Below are 25393 nucleotides of genomic sequence, written 5' to 3'. Positions count from 1 at the left end.
AGCTTGAAATCCAAAGTTCGTAATTGGGTGCTTGGTTCTTCATTTCATAATGTTTTTCAAACTAATCAACAAGGACCCATAAAGTCTTGGTGACCTAAAAATTTCCATTGATTGTAGCTTTTATGTGATGAGCAGTATGATGAAAAATGGTATATCGATAGTGGTTGATCTCGTTACATGATTAGTAGGAAGGAAAACTTGCGAGATTATCGAAGCTTGGAAAATGTTGGTGTGGTAAAATTTAGAAATAATAAAAAATATCAAGTCAGAGGTTATGGGAATGTCACAAATGGGAAGTTTACAGTGAATCGAGTAGCATAGGTCGAAGGTCTTCAACACAACTTGATAAGTGTTACGCAACTTGTTGTGGGAGATGGTAATCAGGTTGTCTTTAGTAAAGAAGTAAGTGTAATTTCGAACAAAGAAACCAAAGAGGTTCTACTCAAATCAAAGAGGAAAGGTGATATGTTTACCCTTGACATCAAACCAATTGTTGGTGTCCCCTCGATATGTTTACTTTCGAAAGCATCATCTAATATGAGCTGACTATGGCATCGAAGACTTTCTCACTTGAATTTCAAGAATTTGAATAAATTGGTTGTAAATGATCTTGTTCGTGGTTTACCTGTCTTAAAATTTGATAAAATTCTTTATGTGCAACTTGTGAATAAAGAAAGTAATATAGACAAGGTCATCCAACAGTTATTGATTTGAAGATCATTGAACCTTTGGAACTTCTTTACATTGACCTCTGTGGACCTTCGACTATTGAAGCTCTCAACAAGAAGATATAGATATTGGTCATTGTTTATGACAACCCCAAAATATATTCCGTCGTTATAACCCGTTTCCGTTAATAGAATACTCTATTTTATAAAAGTTCCGTTAAATTGGGGTCGACAAATAAATAAATGCTTTATTTATTTGTATTTTATGTTATTATCGTCGTAATAAAATAAAAAAAAACGTAAATTACATTTCCATTTAGTTGGAAAAAGTTTATTTTTATTACGACCATTTAACCGGATAAAAAGTTTAAACGTCGTTAAACATAAGTATCGGGTAGTCGTATACTGGGTACAACACCCAAGCCCTATATAATAGTGGCTGGACACTCCTTAGAACCCTTTTACCACACTAGACCCACTTTCTCTCTCTACTCTCTCTCCTCAAGTCCGATTTCACCTCAAAACCGCAAGTTTCCACCTCCAAAACATAAGTTCCCTTACCCTTACTTGTTCTAGACATCATTGATTATTGTTTTAACTCAAAAATCATGCAAGAAGGCTGAAATTAAGGAGTTTACGGCCTAAGAACATCCTTAGGCCGTAAACCCCTAAAATGATGTCAAAAGTGCCCAAATTCTCCCCTTTAAGCTTAGAAACTAGTTTTGGACTTAACCTAGAAGTGTTTGAACCTTGAATCAACAAGTTTGAGGGCTTGAAAGAAGGTTTACGGTCCAAGCATATGCTTAGACCGTAAACACCCTCAAAGCACTCAAAACAACCCCAAAACACTTCCAAACCCCATTGTAGGCTTTGATATGACTTAGGGACTTGCTATTTCGGACTTGGAACACCTAAACATCAACATTTGAAGGGTAAACTAGAGTTTATGGCCCAAGCATCTGCTTAGACTGTAAGCTCCCCTAAACCATGCCAAATGACCCTTTAAACCCCTAAAAAGCCTTATAGCCTCACTAGAACTTGCTAGGAATGAGCCAAGGAGCTCGAAATCAAAGAACGGAAGGTGTCGAAGAGTTTACTACCGTAAACCATGGGGTTTACGGCCGTAAACTCCCAAGTAGTGGTCCTTGGACCGTAAACTCCAAGGGAGTACCCTCCTTTAACCCTAAACCCCACTTAAGCCTCAGATTAAGCCCTAGAACTACCCTAGTTGTGTATAAACCCTTTTAGCACTCAAACCCACTTCTTCCATGAGTTTACGGCTGTAAAATCATGGAGGAAATGGTTCCCCAACCATAAACTCACTCAAGGTGAGTTTTGAAAGAGTAAACTCCATGGTGAGGTCTTATACTCTTTCCTTGCAACCCATTAGTCTTCTAACACTCAACCATAAGGCTTTTAATCACATTAGGATGTCTATATGTGTATAATTTGAATTTAAATCACTAATTACTTGTAAACATATGTCTTCATATGTTACTAGGGTCATAAAGGGTGTACAAGTCTTTACTTGACACCAAACGCTCATCCGACACATCCACCCGATCTACTCATTTCAGGTGAGTTCATACCCCTTAATGAACTTTTAAATGTTTTTACATGTTTTAAGGGGGGGGATACAAGTTAAATGCTACAATTTTTATTATCAAATCATATGTGATTCACAATTTAATATAAAAAAAAGGGATTTTTCTACACTTTTAGCTACTTACCAATATAACTGTTTTAATTAATTATCAAATGCATTTTTAAGATTTAATTGTTGATAAACTATTTTCAAAACTTTGTTTAAACTACTTTTCTTTTAAAATATATCTACACTAATATATATATATATATATATATATATATATATATATATATATATATATATATATATATATATATAAGTAAGACTTGAAGGACTTAGGACCGATAGCACGCCTTAGTTCATGTTCTTGTTTGATGTGGTCTTAGGGTATCTGTTGTCCATCTGACTGTCGTTGATTTCTTAGTTATATATCATATATATTTGTGTTAGAAATGTTCTTGTCGTTACCTCTACTACTATTATACTCACTATAACTGCTATTATTACAAGTTAATAAATGTATAAGACAACACTCTATGAACTATACTAAAAGTATACTATACTATAGCACAAAAGAATACACTAATCCAGAGTATAACACACTATCCCTCTATAGGGCACTCTACCGTGCTTACACATGTGACCAGGGCTTCCCGGAAGGAAAGCAACACTACATGTATACATCTATACATGACGAACGCTATTACATCTCGACTGTTAACTACAGTCTGAGCCGACCAGGCCCAGGTGTGGCACTACATCACTACACTACGTATGACCAGGAAGGTCATCGGGCTCTCTATTATTATACAGTAGGTTACATGAAGGGTTACACCTATATCCAAATTAATACACTAAGATTTAAAGTGTAAGCTAATATCCCGAAGTAATTAAATATCTATTACTAACTGAAGTTGCACCACTACTACTGTTAGCAGGCTTCACATTTTTGCAGCTATGTTACTCAATGAGATTTATTACTATACTTTTATAACAGAAAGTTTCAATGATAATACTTTTACACACTCAAAGGATTTTAACTTACAAATGTACTTTTCTGGAAAATATAGGATTTGCTAGGGATTTTCTACTACTCACAAAACATGAGTTTCAGTTCCTATATTACATGTTCGTAAAACTCTTTTACTCAAAAACAACGAAACTAAATTCTTATGAACTCACCAGCTTTATGTTGATACTCGTTTTCAAAATAACTTGTATCCTCAGGTCCAAGATAGACAGGTACTGGTGTAGTTTTTGGAGAAGATGGAGCACATACAAGACCCATCTTTTATTTTGTTATACTTTTGGTGTCTATTAAACTTTACAGAACACGTTTGTAATTAAATTTACTATATAAATGCAATGGTTGTTGTCACTTGTTTTTACTACTATGCAATTGTTATGATACTGTACATGATGTCCTCCACCCCAGAACGTATTCCGCTTTTCTCGGTTTTGGGGTGTGAAAAGTTGGTATCTGAGCATTGTTTATAGTGAATCAAGTATATCAACCTATAAAAGATATACGAACTATAAACACTTTGGGACTAAAACACTCTGACCAAGAATATATACTTTTAAATACTAAAATATTTAATTAAGTATATATATATATATATATATATATATATATATATATATATACATATATATACACTCACTACTACAAAAGGGTCAGTATCATACTAGAACACAACAAAAGTATTAAGATTGTTGAACAACACAATTAAGCTTAGAGACATATAGTCACATCTGGATGGATGTAGCCTGATCAACTACATTTTTCCAAGAGTGACTAGCATGTGCCTAAGAGTGATTGTGGTGTTGCAACAAGTCTAAAAACTTACCAACACTACCACAAGAATGTTAGAACAAGAATACTATAGGAGTAGTCTGCATTCTACTAACTACATATGTGATAACTAAAAGGGTCGTTACTGGTAGGACAATAGTTGCTAAGTGGATACACCACGGTTACATGTGACTAGGGCACTATAGACTCAGAATATGTGGCCTTTGCTTCATTTCATGTTCTTGTTTGATTGGGGATCTGAAGTTAGGGTTGCTTATTCGAAGGACTATCTTGCTTCAGTTACATGCAATTGGTATGCACTACGCAAGTATTGGGTCGACCAATAACGATCCATCTGATAAGTATCCTAGATAAGTACGTCTATTAACCTTTCTTTCCCTATTCTCGCATAGATAGCATTGTGACATCCCCGTTTTCACGGCCAAAAAAGACCGATTTTGTTTATGCGTTATAAAAATCATAATACTTCTTTTCATAAAAATGTTGCGGAATTTGTTCCCAGAAAAACATGATAAATACGTTATCAAATCATTTTCGACGAAACGGGTGTCATCGTCAATACAGATACGTAAGCATAAACAGAACTTACTAGTGATCTACATCTCTTTAATCTCTCAGTGTAATGTGACTTCATGACAATAGTTGTGACATAAATAAAATGAGTGGGTCAGGTTGGGAAATCTGGTGAGTACATAGGGTTTTCAACCCACAATAATGTATTTATTATGTTCAAACAATCAAACAATCAACCCAATTACCCATCCCCATTACCTTCTTTACTCTTAAGGATTTACCTTAAGAATCAACCATTCCTCGTTCATACATTCCTAAGGATCATCCTAAGGAATCGGCACGAAGTCCATCGTCGCCGAGGTTTAGGCACTAAGTCTGCATAGTCACCAGAATTTATACAACATGCACTAAGTATGCATAGTCGCCAGGGTTTTGGCACCAAGTTTGCATGATCACTAGGGTTTAGGCATCATGTATGCATGATCGCCAGGGTTTAGAGTACACCGAGTGAACACATCGTTCACAACACTTACATGTTACGAGCCTGCTAGTGTTCCACTGGACTGTCTAGAATAGTTCGTGGTTGTCATCCATATTCTGCTGAATGACGGGGCCATCGTTTGGGAAAAGGCTTCTCACATCGTTCACCTCTCACCCTCACCTTGTGGTCTATAACTTCTCTCAACTTACCATCCAACTTATATTCCATCTATTACATCTACCCATGTTTTACCCCAACATTTTTGTAGATATAAAATACATATATAGTTTAAATCCTTTAAAACGTGTATAAAATCGTTCAACTAGCATAGACAGCAAGTACTCAGATAATACGCACACATAACACATAATTTATATAGAATACTTCATATCTATGTGTAAGATGAAAGGGACCATGCACTCACTTGAAAAGGTGGTGATTTCGAACTCAGACAACGCTTCGCTTCTTAAAAAAATAATTTCCTTCGACGAAACCTAGTATTATTACAAGTCGAGTTTAGTCTATTATTCGCCGAGACTAATTAATAGTCTAGCTATTATTACTATTATATAAGAGTTAAATAACACTCAATATAACTCATAATAATAACCCAAATAATTATTTTAAGGTCCTAACAATGTTACTATAATTAAATAAAAGCTATATTAATTATAGTATAGGCGTAGCTCACTTACAGCGGGTTTTTATTAAAAACTGGGCTTCGCTGGAGCAATGTTTCTGTGCCGAAAGCTTTTCTTCTCGGAGCCGTCGGGCGCTCCGGGGATTTCTTTTCGTGCTAGGGAGGTTCCCTAGACTTGGGAGGGGTTTAGGGAGGTTATAGAGAAGTTAGAGAGAGAGAGAGAGAGAGAGAAAGAAATGTTTATGGTGTGAATAAATAATGAAGGGTTCACCCTTTATTTATAGGGATTTTATAGTAAAGTAGCCGCTAAGTTTCGTCCGTATCTTCCACGTACGAGATCCGTTTTCTACGTTCTTTATATCCACGCATTGTTATTTACGAGGACTACAACTTTCATTTAGACCTCGTCGGTTAATTCTCCTTCTATCTCAGATTTACAAAAACTGCATCGTATTTATCGCGCTCGAAGAGTAGCGACTAAGCTTCCTCCATATATTTCGCATACGAGCTCTGTTTCTGAATTTATTTATATCCACGCGTTGGTATTTACGAGTACTACAACTTTCATTTAGATCCCGTTGGCTAATTCTCATTTTATCTCGGATTTATAAAACTGTATCGAATTTATCGCGCTCGAAGAGTAGCGAATAAGCTTCGTCCATATCTTTCGCATACGAGCTCCGTTTCCAACTTTATTTATATCCATGCATTGTTATTTACGAGTACTACAACTTTCATTTAGATCTCGTTGGCTAATTCTCAATCTATCTCGGATTTACAAAACTGTATCGAATTTGCCGCGCTTGAAAAGTAGAGACTAAGCTTTGTCCACAACATTCGCATACGAGCTCCATTTTTACTGTCTTTTTATCGTTTAACTCCTATTAATGATATCTTCATTTCTTGTTTAGATTATTTTGGCTGAGAATTGATCGATCTAAAATTCGAATTTTCGGGTTGTGCACTGCTATGCTAAATCTTAGAAAAATCATAACTTCCTCATACGAAGTCAGATTTGGGCGTTCTTTTTATGGACACACTTGGTTTAACATTTTCTATGACTTTTGGTTAGATCGTTAAGGGTAAAAGTCGCTCTATCATAAATTCAATATTTACACTTCCCGGTGCCGTGCTGGTTCTGTCGCGAAACTTCAACGGGTCATAACTTCTTCGTTATAACTCGAATTTCGGTGCTCTTTATATGTACGGAAACCTTGTACAATATAATACAACCTGGTTAAGATTATTTACCTTAAATAATCTTTTGCTGAAAAGTTGTTTTCGACCCCTATTATCTCTAAATTGACTAGCCTGGATCTACGGGCGTTACAGTTATCTCCCCCTTAGGATGATTACGTCCCGGAATCATCAAAGAAATAGGGCTCACATGATGACTCCATATGTTATCTCTTCATCCTATGTAATAACCGTAACTTTGATGTTTCTTCAAACGAGTATCTAACTCTAAGATTTCCTGACTACAGGCGGTGCCCGATCTTGGACCCGCTCCCTATCTCACGTTGGACTCCCAATTATGACGTTCAAGTCACAATCTCGATCCTTACTGGAGACTGCTTCTTCCTCTTAACAATCTTAGGATTACTACCATGGACCGATGTGTCGTATTGTAATGACCTAACATCTTATGTTGCAACGTTTAGACTCGGGTCTTTTAGAGTCAAATTTCCAGAACAAACTTTACCTTCCTTCATGTTATAACCACATCTTAAAAGGTAGCATTTCTAGCTACGAGCAACTTTTCGTGATACCTCTATAGATCATTTTTTTATTTCAATATTCTGTCTTAAGTCAGATGTTACATCGAACTTGATTCTCTAAACCACATAACATACTCAGCGTAGTCGGACTCAATTTGATATGACCACTAGGGTCGGAATAACAATCATCTTCTTAGTCAATACCGAAACGATGGTAAGGACATGCTTGAATAAAACGGAATCAACTATTGGCTTCATGGTAACCTTGTGAGTTTCCCTGATCCAAGTGTGAGTCTTGTGCTTCCGGTAGTATATGCATCTACTACCTTTCACACCTACTCATACTTGTCCCAAGTATTGTCTCGCAGTTTTGCAAGTCATTATCACATAAACAATTTTAACACATACAAATGTGTCCAAACAATCATATAGTTTTTCCTAGACTCTACTAGGATTTCTTCCATGCGTATCTTTAATCATCAATTCTGCTTCACTCGGTTGGTGATGGAAACGTCAAACGATGGGATAACTTCATTGATTATACCAAAAATCTTTCTTTCTGCTAATCGAACATGTACTTCTCCAGTACTAGACGTATTATTTAATAGACGCATTCTAAAGGAATGATATCACTCTTACGATATCTTCCGATAGGTACCATTTAGTATCGTAAGCCTTTTCATTTCCTCTATTTACTCAGTCTATCATGGTTCGCATCACTTCCTGAACTTCTGCCAGTGTGATAGGTTCGGGTGTAGGCGCAATGACCAATGTATGACCCATCACATTCTTAGGCTCAGGTTGTCATCTTCCTCTTGTTTTGTACACCCAAGCAGAAGTTCGGTGTACCGAGACGAGAATTTAAGATAGGAAAGATCTTATTTACGATAGACGTATAAATCTTTTTATTACTCTGAAACGTTACATGCTAGTTCTAATATCTTTATCATACGCTTAGAATCCTGAACACATAAGGTTTCCAGATCCGGTCGACAACAGACCATAGATCCGAACAAATAAGAGCATATAACGCATTTTTATAGCTATAACATAAGTCATCTAGCACATAAAACATTTTAGGCATCTTTCCTAAAATAAACTAGTGCTCGTGTCTAAATTATAGCAGACACTCATCTCACAATCATCGTTTAGCATTCTAAGTTTAAGTCTAGAAATTTCCTACAAATTCCTAGTTCGCTTAAACTAATGCTCTGATACCAACTGTGACATCCTTGTTTTCACGGCCAGAAAAGACCGATTTAGTTTATGCGTTATAAAAAAAAAGAGTACTTCTTTTCATAAAATTGTTACGGAATTTGTTCCTAGAAAAACATGATAAATACGTTATCAAAACATTTTCGAAGAAATGTATTTTATTTATTTTAAAACGTTTGGGGTGTCATCGTCAATACAGATACATAAGCATAAACAGAACTTACTAGTGATCTACATCTCTTTAATCTCTTAGTGTAATGTGACTTCATGACAACACCTGTGACATAAATAAACTGAGTGGGTCAGGTTGGGAAACCTGGTGAGTACATAGGGTTTTCAACCCACAGTATTGTATTTATTATGTTCAAACAATCAAACAATCAACCCAATTACCCATCCCCATTATCTTCTTTACTCTTAAGGATTTACCCTAAGAATCAACCATTCCTCGTTCATACATTCCTAAGGATCATCCTAAGGAATTGGCACGAAGTCCATCGTCGTCGGGGTTTAGGCACTAAGTCTGCATAGTCGCCCGAATTTATACAACAGGCACTATGTCTGCATAGTTGCCAGGGTTTTGGCACCAAGTCTGCATGATCACCAGGGTTTAGGCATCAAGTCTGCATGATCGCTAGGGTTTAGAGTACACCGAGTGAACACATCGTTCAAAACACTTACAGGTTGCGAGCCTACTAGTGTTCCACTGGACTGTCTAGAATAGTCCATGGTTGTCATCCATACTCTGCTGAATGACGGGGCCATCGTTTGGGAAAAGGGTTCTCACATCGTTCACCTCTCACCCTCACCTTGTGGTCTATAACATCTCTCAACTTATCGACCAACTTGTATTCCATCTATTACATCTACCCATGTTTTACCCCCAACATTTTTGTAGATATAAAATACATATATAGTTTAAATCCTTTAAAACGTGTATAAAATCGTTCAACTAGCATAGACAGCAAGTACTCAGATAATACGCACACATAACACATAATTTATGTAGAATACTTCATATCTATGTGTAAGATGAAAGGGACCATGCACTCACTTGAAAAGGTGGTGATTCCGAACTCAGACAACGCTTCGCTTCTTAAAAAAATAATTTCCTTCGACGAAACCTAGTATTATTACAAGTCGAGTTTAGTCTATTATTCGCCGAGACTAATTAATAGTCTAGCTATTATTATTATTATATAAGCGTTAAATAACACTCAATATAACTCATAATAATAGACCAAATAATTATTTTAAGGTCCTAACAATGTTAATATAATTAAATAAAAGCTATATTACATATAGTATAGGCGTAGCTCACTTACAGCGGGTTTTTATTAAAAACCGGGCTTCGCTGGAGCAGCGTTTCCGAGCCGAAAGCTTTTCTTCTCGGAGCCGTCAGGCGCTCCGGGGATTTCTTCTCGTGCTAGGGAGGTTCCCTAGACTTGGGAGGGGTTTAGGGAGGTTAGAGAGAAGTTAGAGAGAGAGAGAGAGAGAGAAATGCTTATGGTGTGAAGAAATAATGAAGGGTTCACCCTTTATTTATAGGGATTTTATAGTAAAGTAGCCGCTAAGTTTCGTCTGTATCTTCCGCGTACGAGCTCTGTTTTCTACGTTCTTTATATCCACGCGTTGGTATTTACGAGGACTACAACTTTCATTTAGACTTCATCGGCTAATTCTCCTTCTATCTCAGATTTACAAAAACTGTATCGTATTTATCGCACTCGAAGAGTAGCGACTAAGCTTCATCCATATCTTTCGCATACGAGCTCCATTTCTGACTTTATTTATATCCACGCGTTCGTATTTACGAGTAATACAACTTTCATTTAGACCCCGTTGGCTAATTCTCATTCTATCTCGGATTTATAAAACTGTATCGAATTTATCGTGCTCGAAGAGTAGCGACTAAGCTTCGTCCATATATTTCGCATACGAGCTCCGTTTCCAAAGTTATTTATATCCATGCGTTGGTATTTACGAGTACTACAACTTTCATTTAGACCTCGTTGGCTAATTCTCAATCTATCTCGGATTTACAAAACTGTATCGAATTTGTCACGCTTGAAAAGTAGAGACTAAGCTTCGTCCATAACATTCGCATACGAGCTCCGTTTTTTACTTTCTTTTTATCGTTTAACTCCTATTAACGATATCTTCATTTCTCGTTTAGATTATTTTGGCTGAAAATTGACCGATCTAAAATTCAAATTTTCGGGCTGTGCACGGCTATGCTAAATTTTAGAAAAAAATCATAACTTCCTCATACGAAGTCAGATTTGGGCGTTCTTTTTATGGACACTCTTGGTTTAACATTTTCTATGACTTTTGTTTAGATCGTTAAGGATAAAAGTCGCTCTATCGTAAATTCACTATTTACACTTCTCGGTGCCGTATCGGTTCTGTCGCGAAACTTCGACGGGTCATAACTTCTTCGTTATAACTCGGATTTTGGCGCTCTTTATATGTACAAAAACCTTGTAACATATACTACAGCTTGGTTAAGTTTATTTACTTTAAATAATCTTTTGCCAAAAAGTCATTTTCGACCCCTATTATCTCTATATTGACTAGCCCGGATCTACGGGCGTTACAAGCATGGTTGGCTTCCACCATCCCATTGATCCGTATTATCCAAACCAAGGCAATGGAGGATGGCTCGATGAGGAGCCAGAAGATGATCACCCGATCCCTTTGGATGATCACCATGCAGAAGGCTTTTCGGATAGCTCCAGCTCCGAGCCAGAAGTTAACAACCTACCCCCTGAAGCTCCCCAACCCCCGTCCGACATTTCATGGTCCCACTCCCATGTGGGCAACAACCTTCAACCGATGGAGCGAGGAGCAAGGTCAGCCTTTACTTTACAATAGAGACCGAAGCTTCTACAACATAAGCGAGGGAGGATCAGCGGACCAAGTTCTTCCCATCATGGTCCGAAGGATTGCCAGGAACATCGAGCAAGGTCAAACAACCATTGGCCGAGTTGTAGAGGTGGATGCAAACTCAAATCTCAACATTTTTCACATCCGCCAACTTGAAGAAGCTATGGATAGGACGAGGAGGACCAACAAGGCTCTGCAGCAACAGCTAGCTGCATCCCGAGCCGAAGTTAGGGAGCTCCGAGCACGTTAGAGGGCTCATGAACGACATCTTCAGGAAGTTATTCGCCAACTTGCTGATCTGAGGGTTCTCCCAATGGGGACCCGTCGCCAGTAGAAGATGTCGAAACATCTCACTCTTTTGTTTAAGGACTAGCCTTCTCTTTTCTATGCTCAGTAGAGCACTTGTTTGTAAACATTCCTAACTTTGAAAGTACTCTAATTAGGCCTCTAGACTGTCAACATTTTCCTTATGGTTTGATGTAAGACCTACTGTTAGGTCACTTTTTCCGAACTTGTATTACATCATTTATACCAGTAAATTGGCAGTTAACTACTCTATTGCTATGACTCTCTCTCTCTCTGATTTTCTGACTATGTTGATTTAGTCCATGAAACACTCTTATCGTATTTGCAATAGACTCTTACTATTGTCATCATCCCTATTAACTTTAAGTGAAAGATGCCTCCTCGCAAGTGCCCAAACAGAGGCTGACCAGCGACTCAGACTCCACCTCCTCCTCCGCAGTTAGTTCAAGTGATGTTTCAAACAGCTGTGACCGCAGCTGTGACGGCAGCCATGGCCCAAATAAATTCTGGCGATGCTAGTGGAGCCGGAATGGGCACCAACTCCAAACATGGTGAAATCCCCTCTCGTACACAAGGGTGTACTTATAAAGATTTCATGAACTGTAAACCCACATTTTTCAATGAGACCGGAGGAATCCTTGCTCTGTCCCAATGGATCGAAAGAGTCGAAGCTATTTTCGAAATGTGCTCATGCCCCGAAGAAAGAAAAATCAAGTTCGCTGCTGCCACCTTCACTGAAGGGGCCCTGACATGGTGGAATGGCCACGTCAGTTCACTCTCTCTAGTAACAGCCAATGTCATGGGCTGGGACACACTGAAGGACCTACTGAGAAATGAGTACTGCCCTAGAGGTGAGGTTCAGAAGCTTGAAGAGGAACTTTGGAACCTCAAGATGAAGGGAACAGACATAGTGGCTTATACGGCCAGGTTCTGAGAGCAAGAAAATCGAGCGATACATCTGGGGTTTAGTGCCCCCGTATCAAGGAAATGTTCTATCTTCCCATCCTGCAACCTTTGATAGCGCCAAGGAGTTGGCCCACAGGTTGATTGATCATGAAACTCCTTCACTCCAGCTACAGCAACCACAACTGCCACTGCACCACCTAAATCAACCGACAAAAAGAGGAAGCATTGGGATCAGAAGAAGGGCAAGAAAACTTAAAACTCCTCCAAAGACCAACAAATCATGGCTGTCCATGCTGCCACCACTCCTGCTACCCTGGTACCAGCAAAAACTTATGTTGGGAACCTGCCCAAGTGCCCCAAGTGCCCCTTCCATCACAACGGCCCCTGCCGTGAATTGCAATGCACCAATTGCGGCCGGAAGGGCCATACCGTCCGGTTTAGCAGAGCCCAACCCAAACCTATCTCTCAAGTCCCCAGTTTGTGAGTGAGTCAGGCCTGCTATGGCTGCGGTGAAGCGGGCCATTTCAAGAAAAATTGTCCGAAGGCTGGGAATGCGGGAGGAACAGGAAGACTACTCGCTATTAGCCACAACGAAGCAGTGGCGTCACAGGTACATTCCTTCTCAACAACTCTTATGCCTGTGTCTTATTCGATAGTGGTGCAGAAAGAAGCTTCATAAACCAAAACTTTAAACACTTACTTAAGACATCCCCACAACCACTAAAAGAAAAATTCGTCGTAGAAATGGCTAACGGAAAGACCGAAAGCTCTAATGAAATTTACATAGGTTGTACCCTCACATTAGATGATCATTCATTCCCAATCGATCTCATACCAGTCTCGATCAAGAGTTTTGATGTCATTGTTAGCATGGACTGGTTGAGTCTTCATCGCACCGATATCCTGTGCTTCGACAAAGCCATTCGCTTAAATCTACCGAATCACGAAACTCTGTTGATCTACGGAGACAAACCCGGTACGAGCCTTCGTATCATCTCAAGTATTCAAGCCCAGAAACACTTACGTAAGGAATACCGCGCCTTTCTTACACACGTCGTCGACGCAAGCCAAAAAGCGAGAGATCCGAAAGACATCCCTGTTGTATGCGATTTCCCTGAAGTCTTTCCAGAGGACCTTCCAGGTTTACCTCCCAAACGTCAGGTTGAGTTCAAAATCGACCTAGTCCCAGTAGCTACCCCCGTAGCTAAGTCGCCCTATCGTTTAGTGCCTGCAGAGATGCAAGAACTATCCGGCCAACTTAACGAGCTGCTTAGCAAGAGCTTTATAAGACTGAGCTTCTCACCCTGGGGAGCTCCGGTCTTGTTCGTGAAGAAGAAAGACGGATCGTTCTGTATGTGCATCGATTATAGGGAGCTTAACAAACTCACGGTCAAAAATCGCTACCCTCTTCCCCATATAGACGACCTATTCGACCAACTACAAGGGGCAAGTTACTTCTCCAAGATTGAGCTTAGGTCCAGGTATCACCAGTTACGAGTGCTTGAGGAGGATGTTCCGAAGACAGGCTTCTGAACTCGTTACGGGCACTATGAGTTCGTAGTGATGCCCTTTGGACTGACTAACGCACCCGCAGTGTTCATGGACTTGATGAATAGGGTGTGTCATCCATACTTAGATTAGTTCGTCATCGTCTTTATTGATGATATACTCGTCTACTCTCAGAGTGAGGAAGAACACATGAATCATCTACAAAGAGTCCTAGAAACCCTACGATCAGAGAAGTTATACGCGAAGTTCTCTAAGTGCGAATTTTGGATCCGAAGGGTTGAATTCTTAGGACACGTGGTTAGTAAGGAAGGAATCCACGTGGACCCATCCAAGATTAAGGCTATCGAGAACTAGTCCGCACCGAAGACGCCTACAAAAATTCGTCAATTTCTAGGCCTCACTGGCTACTACCGCAGATTCATTCAGAACTTCTCTCGGATTGCGAAACCTCTTACCACATTGACACATAAAGGCATTACATTTGACTTGGAAGAGAAACAGGAGAAGGCATTCCAGACCCTGAAGCGAGCTCTATGCACCGCACCGGTATTATCCTCTCCCGAAGGGACAGAAGATTTTGTGGTATAATGCGATGCATCGAACCAAGGGCTCGGTTGTTTCTTGATGCAACGAGGTAAGGTCATCGCCTATGCCTCAAGGCAGCTAAAGACACATGAGGTTAACTACACCACTCATGACCTCGAGTTAGGGGCGGTTGTATTTTCTCTAAAGATCTTGAGACATTACCTGGATGGAACGAAGAGCATAATATACATTGATCATAAAAGCCTCCAACACATACTGAACTAGAAGGAGCTCAACATGAGACAACGATGGTGGGTTGAACTACTCAATGATTACGACTACGAGATTCGTTATCACCCGGGGAAAGCCAATGTGGTAGCAGACGCCCTATGTAGAAAAGAGTATTGTGGTCAAAGAGTCAAGTCATTAAAAATGACTATCCATTTGCATCTATCCGCACAGATTAAAGAGGCTCAGCTCGAAGCCTTAAATACTGAGAATGTGACGGGAGAATCCCTGCGTGGAATGGATAAGAACTTGGAGGTCAAGGGTGACGGAGCCTATTACCTCATGGACCGAATTTGGACTCCGCGCCACGGTGGTTTCAGAGACTTGGTCATGAAGGAAGCACACAACACTCGATACTCCGTTCACCCAGTTTCAGATAAGATGTAACTGGATCTCAAAAAGCTATACTGGTGGCCTAGCATGAAAGCAGAGATTGCTACCTTTGTGAGTAAGTGCCTTACTTGCACAAAGGTCAAGGTCGAATACCAGAAGACATCAGGTCTCCTCCAACACCCGGAGATACTGGAGTGGAAGTGGGAGCGGATCACGATGGATTTCATAACTATGCTACCCAAGACAACGGATGGGCATGATACCATATGGGTCATCGTCGACAGACTGACCAAGTCCGGACACTTCCTGCCCATCAAAGAAACAGACAAGATGGAGAAACTCCCAAGAACATACATTAAGGAAATAGTACGGCTGCATGGTGTCCCTGTATCTCGTTGACAGAGATAGTAGGTTCACTTCGAGATTTTGGCAATCACTGCAAAAAGCATTGGGGACGAGGCTGGATATGAGTACAGCCTACCACCCAAAGACTGACGGGAAAAGTGAGAGGATGATCCAAACCTTAGAGGATATGCTGCGAGCCTGTGTGATTGACTTTGGTCAAGTGTGGGATACACACTTACCCCTTGTGGAGTTTTCCTACAACAATAGTTATCATACGAGCATCAAGGCAGCTCCATTTGAAGCCCTCTACGGTCAGAAGTGCAGATCCCCTCTGTGCTGGGCTGAGGTGGGTGACACCCAGTTAGCTAAAGGTTGAGTTCTTGACAGCACTCTCACGGGTCCGGAAATCATTCAAGAAACGACCGAGAAGATTGTACAGATTCGCGAACGATTAAAAGCTGCTAGGGATCGACAGAAAAGCTACGCAGACAAACGAAGAAAATCTTTGGAATTCCAGGTGGGAGACCGTGTCCTTTTGGAAGTCTCACCATGGAAGGGCACGATACGCTTTGGAAAGCTGAACCTAAGGTACATAGGGCCTTTCGAGATTCTCGCTAGAATCGGCCTCGTAGCTTACAAACTCAACCTACCCCACGAGCTAAGTAACATACATCCTACCTTCCATGTCTCAAACTTGAAGAAATGCCTGTCCGACGAGACTCTCGTTATCCCACTCGACGAGATCGAAGTCAACGGGAGCCTCAACTTCGTGGAAGAGCCTGCGGAGATTATGGGCCGGGAGGTCAAACGAACGAAACAAAGCCGCATCCCAATTATGAAGGTTCGATGGAACGCCAAACGAGGACCGGAGTTCACTTGGGAGCGCGAGGATCAAATGAAACTCAAATATCCCCATCTCTTTGCTTAGTAGTACTGTAATAACTTAGTTGTTTGAACTATAGATTTCGGGACGAAATTTCCTTAACGGGGGGATGATGTGACAACCTCAAAATATATTCCGTCGTTATAACCCGTTTCCGTTAATAGAATATTCTATTTTATAAAAGTTTCGTTAAATTGGGGTCGACAAATAAATAAATGTTTTATTTATTTGTGTTTTATGTTATTATCGTCGTAATAAAATAAATAACAAAAAAACGTAAATTACATTTCCATTTAGTTGGAAAAAGTTTACTTTTATTACGACCATTTAACCGGGTAAAAAGTTTAAACCTCGTTAAACATAAGTATCGGGTAGTCGTATACCGGGTACAACACCCAAGCCCTATATAAGCGTGGGTGGGCACTCCTTAGAACCCTTTTACCACACTAGACCCACTTTCTCTCTCTACTCTCTCTCCTCAAGTCCGATTTCACCTCAAAACCGCAAGTTTCCGCCTCCAAAACGTAAGTTCCCTTACCCTAACTTGTTCTAGACATCATTGATTATTGTTTTAACTCAAAAATCATGCAAGAAGGCTGAAATTAAGGAGTTTACGTCCTAAGAACATCCTTAGCCCGTAAACCCTTAAAATGATGTCAAAAGTGCCCAAATTCTCCCCTTTATGCTTAGAAACTAGTTTTGGACTTAACCTAGAAGTGTTTGAACCTTGAATCAACAAGTTTGAGGGCTTGAAAGAGGTTTTACGGTCCAAGATTATGCTTAGACCGTAAACACCCTCAAAGCACTCAAAACAAGCCCAAAACACTTCCAAACCCCATTGTAGGCTTTGATATGACTTAGGGACTTGCTATTTCGGACTTGGAACACCTATACATCAACATTTGAAGGGTAAACTAGAGTTTACGGCCCAAGCATATGCTTAGATCGTAAACTCCCCTAAACCATGCCAAATGACCCTTTAAACCCCTAAGAAGCCTTATACCCTCACTAGAACTTTTTAGGAATGAGCCAAGGACCTCGAAATCAAAGAATGGAAGGTGTCCAAGAGTTTACTACCGTAAACCATGGGGTTAATGGCCATAAACTCCCAAGGAGTTGTCCTTGGACCGTAAACTCCAAGGGAGTACCCTCCTTTAACACTAAACCCCACTTAAGCCTCAGATTAAGCCCTAGAACTACACCTAGTTGTGTATGAACCCTTTTAGCACTCAAACCCACTTCTTCCATGAGTTTATGGCCGTAAACTCATGGAGGAAATGGTTCCCCAACCGTAAACTCACTCAAGGTGAGTTTTGAAAGAGTAAACTCCATGGTGAGGTCTTATACTCTTTCCTTGCAACCCATTAGTCTTCTAACACTCAACCATAAGGCTTTTAATCACATTAGGATGTCTATATGTGTATAATTTGAATTTAAATCACTAATTACTTGTAAACATATGTCTTCATATGTTACTAGGGTCATAAAGGGTGTACAAGTCTTTACTTGACACCAAACGCTCATCCGACACATCCACCTGATCTACTCATTTCAGGTGAGTTCATACCCCTTAATAAACCTTTTTAAATGTTTTTACATGTTTTAGGGGGGGGGGGGATACAAGTATAATGCTACAAGTTTTATTATCAAATCATATGTGATTCACAATTTATTATCAAAAAAAGGGATTTTTCTACACTTTTAGCTACTTACCAATAAAACTGTTTTAATTAATTATCAAATGCATTTTTAAGATTTAATTGTTGATAAACTATTTTCAAAACTGTGTTTAAACTACTTTTCTTTTAAAATATATCTACACTAATATATTTATATAAGTAAGACTTGAAGGACTTAGGACCGATAGCACGCCTTATTTCCTGTTCTTGTTTGATGTGGTCTTAGGGTATCTGTTGTCCGTCTGACTGTCGTTGATTTCTTAGTTATATATCATATATATTTGTGTTACATATGAAAGTCTTTATATTATACAATACCATTGTTATTCAAAGGCATGAAATCATACACTCTAGTTAACTATAATAGGTATAGATAAGACTACTGCTCGTTACCTCTACTACTATTATACTCACTATAACTGCTATTATTACAAGTTAATACACGTATAAGAGAACACTCTATGAACTATGCTAAAAGTATACTATACTATAACACAAGAGAATACACTAATCCAGAGTATAACACACTATCCCTCTATAAGGCACTCTACCGCGCTTACACCATGTGACCAGGGCTTCCCGGAAGGAAAGCAGCACTACATGTATAGATCTATACAGGACGAATGCTATTACATCCCGACTATTAACTACAGTTCGATCCGACCAGGCCCAGGGGTGGCACTACATCAATACAGTACGTATGACTGGGAAGATCATCGGGCTCTCTATTATTATACAGTTGGTAACATGAAGGGTTACACCTATATCCAAATTAATACACTAAGACTTAAAGTCTAAGCTAATATCCCGAAGTAAATAAATATCTATTACTAACTGAAGTTGCACCACTAATACTGTTAGCAGGCTTCACATTTCTACTGCTATGTTACTCAAGGAGATTTATTATTGTACTTTTATAACTGCAAGTTTCAATGAGAATACTTTTACACACTCAAAGGATTTTAACTTACAAATGTACTTTTCTGGAAAATATAGGATTTTCTAGGGATTTTCTACTACTCACAAAACATGAGTTTCAGTTTCTATATTACATGTTCGTAAAACTCTTTTACACAAAAACAACGACACTAAATTCTTATGAACTCACCAGCTTTATGCTGATACTCGTTTTCAAAATAACTTGTATCCTCAGGTCCAAGATAGACATGTATTGGTGCAGTTTTTGGAGAAGATGGAGCACATACAAGACCCATCTTTTATTTTGTTATACTTTTGGTGTCTACTAAACTTTACAGAACACGTTTGTAATTAAATTTACTATATAAATGCAATGGTTGTTGTCACTTGTTTTTACTACTTTGCAATTGTTATGATACTGTACATGACGTCCTCCACCCCAGAACGTATTCCGCCGTTCTCGGTTTTGGGGTGTGACATTGTTGATGATTTTTCACGGTTTACTTGGGTTTACTTTCTTCGACTGAAGTCTAAAACAACTCAATTAATGATCGATCTCATAAAGCACATAAAAATTAGTTTGAGGAAGAAGGTTCAAAAGATCAAAAGTGATAATGGATCTGAATTTAAGAACCATGTTCTTGATTCATTCCTAACTGATCAAGGAATCTCGCATAATTTTTCATCTCCATATACACCTCAACAAAATGGTGTTGTCGAAAGGAGGAACCAGTATCTTTGTGAAGCAGCAAGAAAGATGCTTATATATGCAAATCTTCCATAGTATCTCTGGGTTGAAGCAGTTTCTATGGCTTTTTGTAATAGATCTTTTATTCATCTTCATGTTAACATAAGCCCATATGAAATCGTTAACAATAGGAAACCAAATGTCAAATTTTTCCATGTTTTTGGTTGCAGGTGCTTTATCATGAATCTTAAAGATAACCTTTCGAAATTTCAGTCAAAGGCTGATGAAGGGATATTCTTGGGATATTCACATAATTTAGTTGTATATCGGGTGTTGAACAAGCGAACCAGGAAGATTGATGAAACTTTTAATCTTACTTTTGATGATCATTATGTCAAAAGACTCGAACAAAATCCAATCATTAATGAAACGAATGATAAATATCAAATATCGAATTCTTTTGGATTTTGATTATGATTTAATTTTTGGTGTTCCTGATAGGGCAATTGATTCAAAAAGACATGTTTATGACAACCAAATTCCTGAAGTATCGAATCGTTCGGATGATTCGACGATCACTCAAGAGGATGTTGATTTAAGCTCATCAACCTCATCTCTAATAAATAATGAAAGTCAGAAAGGAGTAAACAATGATTAAGTGGAGGGGGAGCACTTGAGTTTGACTAATGATGTTGAAAGTGAACATATTTTCGAGGGGGAGCATAGTCAGATGAATGTAGATGTCTAGGGTGAGCATCATAACATTGATCCAATTGTTGAGGGGGAGAAAAATGGATCATTATCAAATACTTCTAATATACCAACTGATGTATTTCCTGATATGAATGATAATGTGTCAAATGCTAGTGAAGGTTCTAAAACAGATGAAATGTTCAAAGATGCACCTTTGAATTTTGATCCTACATATCCACCAACGGACAGATGGACACTAAGTCATCCAAAAGAAAAAGTTCTTGGTGATGCTCAAGCTGGAGTGTTGAAAAGAGCTCAGCTTCGTGAAAGGAATGAGGTACGTAATTGTCACACCTCGCTAAAGTGGAAATACGGGGCATGGAAGTACAAAGGGTTTCATAGCAAAAGATAAACACAACACCAACCATAGTATTAAAAAGCATTACAAATTTACAAATGGGTATGAACAACTTTTAAAAGAAATTACAGTGTAATTGAAATACAACACATGCAAATGCTCCTAAAAGTAATGTGTCCCTATGTGCCATCTTATAGACAAGTTCTTGAAAAGCATGTAAAATGAGCGGTCAAATACCCAAATAGTTGGTGAGTGCACAAAATAAAAATAATATTGGTTTCATGAATCGAATCAATGCTTTGATAAAAGTTTCCATAAATAAAAATATATTGCAAAAATAAGTAAATGAGTTTGCATAAACAAAGTTCGTTATCATCATGAGAGATAAAGTATGTTGCCGAAATGAGATGCAACGTTCATGTTCTCATGGGAAATAAAGTTCGTTACTAAAATGATTAAAAAAGTTGCATTGCTATAATGAGTAATCAAGTTCGTTGCTACAAGGAGAAAACAAGTTCGTTGCTACAGGGAGCAAACAAGTTTGTTGCTAAGACAAGTAAATAAGTTTCTAGTAACAAAAGTTCATCGTTATAATGACAAACAAAGTTTATTGCTATAATAAATAACAAGTTTCATTTCTATAATTAAGAAACAAGTTTGTATATATATGAGCAAACAGTGTGTTCATAACCAAGCCTATGACTGATGCCCTATCAAGATCTATGTTTATCGTTCCATAGATGAATATGGTATCATGCACTCAAGCAATAACGGGAGTGAGGAGCTGTCAATTCCTAATAGTGCTATCTATAATGACCAATGGCTCAAAGAATTAATGGTTTGAGTTAAGTGTAAGGGATGGGACTTAAGACGATAAGGCCTTATGTTTCAAGTTGCATAGACATACATAGCAAAAGATATCAATCAAGTTTGATACAAATCAATTTAAATACAACGAACAATAAATAGTTTTTCAGACATGCTTTTCCACCCCAAAACACAAAAACTGAAAATAGGGGAGTCGTGAATACTCACAATGCATTGAGATGATGAAAATGATGCCTTGATCTAAGTTCCACTTGTACCACTATCGATTCCTACAATAACAGTATACACTACTGAATCTCTAATCAAAATCTAATACTAGTATACTTAACTTGTACAATACAATTTTCCCAGTATTGTGTCAAAGTTAGGTTTTGTTTAAGTTGCAAATACGTTTCTAAAAATTTAGATTTCCATATACCAATTGACTTATTAACATTTGCAAGTGACAAATCCCATTTTATGTTATTGTTCGTAATGCATTTAACACTTTTGGAAAGGCTTTACAAGCTAAAAATCCAAAACTAAATCAAATCGGTTCTAAAATTTTCCAAACTTTACATTTAAGTTCAAACGATAATTTAGAACCCTCTTTTAAATTTTCTTGATTTTTAAATGTGTTTAACCGTTTTTCCACGATTTAATTCCTTGAAATATCATCAAATCGTGAAAAATAATAAACAGTTAATAAAAATTTCCAATGTTTTTCTAAAATTGTTATAAAATGTATATAAACTGGGAAAAATACTCTAAATGATTTTCAAACAGTTTAACTCGATTTTATGATTTTTATGGGTTGATTCTTACAAAATATAGATAAATAGAAAACAGTTTCTAAAATATCTCAAACTTTTTGAACTAGTGTTATTAAATATATAAAAGCTAGGAAAAATATAAAATTTGGTTTTCAAATAGTGTAGATATTTTCTTTGTTTTATTAACTTAAATAAGCATTAATTTGTGAATAATTATTAAACATTAAATAAAAATTACCAAACTTTTTGAAAAATTCATATACCGTGTACATAATCTGGGAAAATTACCAAAATTGATTTTCATATAATGGAGTATGAGTTTTGGATTTATGTACATTTAATGTATTGAATATAGCATAAATAGCAAAATGAGTCAATAATTCTTCATAATTTTTGTTAAGTTATTCTTTGATGTATACAAATTTGTAAAAACATCAAAACTGGTTTTCGAACAACTTAACCTATTTTTTTGATTTTTGTGTATTTTGGGTAATTTGAGTGGTGTTTGAGAATTGGTCATTTGGGTGAATAGGTGATGGTTAGAGCTGAGATTCGGAGTCGGAACCTCATAAGCTATTGTTCAGACTGTGTGGTGAGTTTTCCTCAGTGTACTTTCCCGTCGAAGGCACCAAGGCCGATCCATTGGGTTGATATCCTGCTATACATTGATATGTTGAGTATGGGATAGATTTGCATGATTATCTTCTAGTTGCTGATATGCATAGACTGATAGATTTGTAGGACTACCTATGATTTCTGTCTGCATTATTATCTTTTTGGTGCTTATGTTTGTTATTTGCTATATGTCCACATATTGTGTTGGGTTGAGGTTGTACTGCTTTGTGTTGTAGCCAACAAACCCTGGAGCATTCCAAAATTAAGTTGAGGAGCGGTTGGCATGCCAGACTCATACTAGGGGCTCAGGGGCATTCCAGATATGAGCTAAGGGCCGGTTGGCATGCCAGACTCGTACTGTGGGCCTGAGGGTGTTCCAGTCTGATGACTGAGTGGACCCATTGTATATTGGTATTCCAACTTCGGGTATTCCATCTCAAGGATGATTGGACCTAGACGTTTACTAGGTTTGGGGTATTCCAACCTCGGGTATTGCATCCCGAGGATGATTGGACCTAGAGGTTGATTGGCTCGGCAACACTCCAAATACAAGCTGAGGGCCAATTGGCATGCCAGATTCGTACTACTTTGTGTTGTAGCCAACAAACCCTGGAGCATTCCAGATTTGAGCTTTGGCTTAGGGTTTTTAGTTGTTGTTTCAGGTACTTCTGATGATCGTAGGAAGGCGAAGGCGTGACCATACACATCCGCTATTATGGCTTTATGATTTTCAGACACTCTGATATGTATAAACAATTTGGAAACAATGATTTTGTAAACATTTTATGACTATGGATTGTTTATAAAAGCGTAAATTTGTTGTGATTTTTTATGGATGTTACAAGTTGGTATTAAAGCCTTGGTTTGAGTGAATTGGAGGAACACTAGTGTGAATCCAGTCTCAAACTAAGGAAATGAAAAGGTTTAAAAAAGATTTTCAAAATTATTTTCAAAGTAACCAAGAGAGGATGTGACGTGTACGATCAGCCTGAGCCAGTAAGTAGACTCCAAATTACCATACATTTATTTGATATTGTGATATGTTAGAACAACATGCTAGTGATAGGCTAGGAATCTTCAGGAATCGCATGATAGAATTGCTTGATTATATGATGCCTAATAGCTTAGGGTTTCCTTATATAAAATTGACATAATTACTGTAGTTTCTTAGTGTATGCATCAAGATTGTACATAACTAAGATTGCATAGCCTGAGAATGTTTGATTTAGCCTTATTTTCCGTTCCTTGTTTGGTTATGGGCTTAGGGTAGAATCAAGTATTCGACTGTCTATAGGATCCAATGTTTTGTATGATTAGCATACACAAGTGTTGCAGGGTTGGTGGAAGTTTCATGGATTAGTTATGTGGGGTTAGCCGACCAGTCGAGGGATGTCTAACGTTTCCCTAGGAAGTGAGAATAGGGTGCATGCATATTCTAGTGAGTGTTGTTAGGGTTGTTTTGATGACTTTCTGAGATAAATAAGGGTAGGTATGGAAGGTAGTATGGGCCTGTACAACCAGAAGCACATGACTCGTACGCATAACAGGGAAGTCACCACCCCTAGGGTTTTATTGGGAATATGTCCCTATGGTATTATGTGCATTTATCTGATATCTCCTTTCTTTATTTTCAGTATGGTGGTTACGAGACGATTTGAGGCAGGATCCCAATCAGGATCAGGAGCGGGTGGCCAGGATAGGCCAACATTGACTGAGGATCAGGTTAGGGAGATCATCCAAGAGGATGTTGTTTCCATCTTTCGGGGTTATATACTGGGGTTTTTTGGTTCTATTAATACCGCTATGATGGAGTTATCCAACGGTCAATATGCTACATTTTCTAAGACCGCTGCTGCTCCCGGGATTGGAACTGGGAGAGCCTTCCAGTACCAAGACTTCGACAATATGAAGCCCCTAGATTTGAAAGAGTTCAGGATCAGATCATAGCCATGAGGTGCTTATCTGACGCCGAGGGATGTTTCTTTATGTGGTTTTGCCCAACTGACTATAAGGTCAAGTACGCTCTAAACCTTCTTCGGTCTGGAGCGAAGGATTGGTGGAGGTTGGTAACTAGTTCTTACACCCCACAACAACGAGCTACAGTTTCATGGGAGAAATTTCTCTGATATGTTCCGCCAATATATGTTCTATTGGTAGAGAGGGAGAGACTGGCTCACAAGTACTTGGATTTGAGGCAGGGGACCGAGTCGGTGATAGAGATCACCAAAATGTTTAAGGATAG

The 25393-nt window shown here is 38.4% G+C and overlaps 1 protein-coding gene across 1 annotated transcript in view; it reads right to left on the bottom strand.

Moving 5' to 3' along the window:
- LOC111919167 (zinc finger BED domain-containing protein RICESLEEPER 2-like) overlaps positions 1–25393 on the bottom strand; it is a 61205-nt gene that overhangs the window by 878 nt on the left and 34934 nt on the right. The window lies entirely within an intron of this gene.

The sequence above is a fragment of the Lactuca sativa genome, chromosome 3 (genome assembly GCF_002870075.4).
Source record: "Lactuca sativa cultivar Salinas chromosome 3, Lsat_Salinas_v11, whole genome shotgun sequence".
Lineage (NCBI taxonomy): Eukaryota > Viridiplantae > Streptophyta > Magnoliopsida > Asterales > Asteraceae > Lactuca > Lactuca sativa.
The sequence above is the reverse complement of the archived record's forward strand: the minus strand, read 5'-3'. Positions and strand labels throughout refer to the sequence as shown.